The sequence below is a fragment of the Furipterus horrens genome, unplaced genomic scaffold (assembly GCF_987537825.1).
Source record: "Furipterus horrens unplaced genomic scaffold, mFurHor1.1.pri manual_scaffold_4, whole genome shotgun sequence".
Taxonomy (NCBI): Eukaryota; Metazoa; Chordata; class Mammalia; order Chiroptera; family Furipteridae; genus Furipterus; species Furipterus horrens.
This window is the reverse complement of record NW_028327174.1, coordinates 20990058-20992872: the sequence shown is the minus strand read 5'-3', so window position 1 is coordinate 20992872 and position 2815 is coordinate 20990058.

The window sequence follows — 2815 nt, the reverse complement described above, 5'->3', positions numbered from 1 at the left end:
TTGGTTTAGAAAAATGAAAGAGAAAAAAATTATCATTATCAGGAATGGAAGAGGATTATCACTCAGATTCTATCAGTGTAAAAAGAAAAACACGGGACCCTCATGAGCAATTTTATTCAATAAATTTGACAATTAGATGAAATGGAAAAATTGTTTGAGCTAACAAATGATCAGATAGACTATCCAAATAACCTTTTATCTATCAGAAAGATTAAATTTGTTACCATAATCCTTCCCAGCAATAAAACAATAGGAAAAGATGGTTTTTACGGGTAAATTCTATCTGGATTTAAGGAAAAGCATAAGACTTAAAACACTTCACAGGTTGTTATATGAGGCCAGTAAAATGCTAACACAAAAGACTGATAAAGACATATTCTCACCTATAACAGGAATCTAAGGAACAAAATAAAGTAACAAACAAAACAGACCACAAGCAAGGAAACATGGATCAAAATGAAAGTAACCAGAGGGGAGATGGGCGGTGGGGAGGTGGGGTGGGGTAATGGTGGAAAGAAGTGGGAGGGACCAGACAAAGAACATATGTGAATTATCCGTGGACATGGACTACAGAGTGGGAATTGACTGTGGGTGCCGGTGGTGGGATGGGCAGAGGAGGGCAAAGGGGAAAAAATAGAGACCACTGTAATGGAATAACAATTAAAAATGATTTAAAAAAGAAGATGAAAAAGAAAGGAAAATGGAAAAATTGAAAGAAAAAAGAGAAAGAAAATTATAGGCCAATACTTTTGTGAACATAAATGCAAAAACTTTTAACAAAATATTAACAATAGAATTCAAGAATATATATTATGACCAAGTAGAGCTAATCCCAGTAGTGAAAAGTCAATTAACATTTGAAAACAAATCAATATAATTCACTCTACTGACAGAAAAAGAAGAAAAATCATCAGATATTTTCAATAGATTCAGAAAAACATTTAACAATATTAAGTTCAATACACACACACAGAGCAAAATAAAGGAACTTTCTCAATTTGATAAAGAATTTACAAAAAAACCAGCAACTAACATAATACTTAATCGTGATCTTTTGAATACATTTTCCCTAAGATCAGAAATAAGACAAAGGACACAAATATCTCAGGATCTCTCAGTAAGAAAATTGATAAACAAGCTATTGTTTATTCATATAATGAAATACTCTTCAGTAGTAAATAAGAACAAATTATAGATACACACAACAATATGGATGAACTTGAGAAATATTGTATTAAATTAAAGGAGCCTTACACAAAATTATATATCTTATGTGATTCCATACTTATGAAGTTTTACAACTGGTGAAAATAACCTATTATGAAAAAATATACAATAGCTGTTGTCGCTAGGGTGGTGGAAGTAGAAAATGATGTGAAAGAGGCGTTAGTGATAGAGATTTGGATTATACAGTGATATCCTGTCACTGAATAGAGTGTAACATGATAGGCATTTGGGTTATACAGTGATATAGAAAGTGATAGAGGTTTCAGGAGTGGTAGAGGTTTGGATTATACAGTGTCAAAATTCAGTCTAAGTTCACTGATCTTCATTTTCCTTTTGAGGCATATGCTTATTTGTAAGTGGCAGCTAAGAGAATGAAAAACTGAGGTGAACTTCAGCAATCTTTCCAGATTTCAGAGACAAAAATCAGCATTCAAGATTCACTGAGGAATAAATGTTTCCTGTTTTGATTGTTGAAAGGTAGGAGTAAGGACAACCAAAAATAGAACCACTTTTGCAATAACAGAAACCCAAGGTTCAATCAGCTCAAGGCAAAACAGAATTAAGATGATCTTTCCTTAGCCTAACTGCCTGACAAACAAAAGAAAATCATTAGTGGAGAAAGAATACACCATGCTTCAATTATCTGCATAACTTTCTTTACACATGTCAGAAAACATGTCCAAGTGATTAAGAAACAAGAGAAAAAAATCAGACAATAGGAAGAAAACCCAAGAATATCCATCCATTGAAGTTATTAGACGGACTTTTAAAAATTATTTATAAAAATATTTACAGCAAGATGGAGAATTTCATGACTCTATTTAAAAGAATCAAATGCCAGAATTGAAAAACTACAACCAAAAAATTAAGAATGCATGTTAAATACAACTGAAGAGATGTTAGTGGGAAATATACAGGCAAAAGTACAGTGAAAAAATAACGGAAAATACATAAAAGAAAGTAAGAACATATGATTCACAGGGAAAAGATGTAATACATATATTACCTGGTGTCCCAGTAAAGAGAGGAAATAGAGAATATAGAGAATAGTGCAGTAGCAATATCTGAAGACAACGGTCAATAATTTTCAAAATTTGAGGAAATACATGAACTCACACATTCAAGAAGTTCAGCATACATGGAACAGGGTAAATAGTGAATAGAAAGAAAACTACTCTTGGCACATTACAATAAGTCTGCTGAAAACAAAGACGAAAAGAAAAGAAAAAAGGGAAAGTGGTAGGAAAAGAAGCCAATAGCTCCCATTGCAATAAGATTTACAGAGACGATGAGCTGCTGGAAGGGATGACAAGGAGGGCATGAGGACACTTCTCGCTTCTGCTTCAGGTTCCTTACTTACAGTGCCCTTTCACAAAATTGCTCAGTTTTGTTACTGCTTTGCCCAAACTCAGTTGCATCATTGATTACCATATCCTCTGACTTGTCAGTGAGGGTTTAGCAAAATAATCCAGTGCAATGGAAAGAGCACTGCATCAGGAGTCAGAAGACAGAGGCTTGAAGTCTGTCTACGTCATGGTCACTCACCATGCAGTGCTCATGAAGCCACTTCTCCTCTGTGAGATTCACT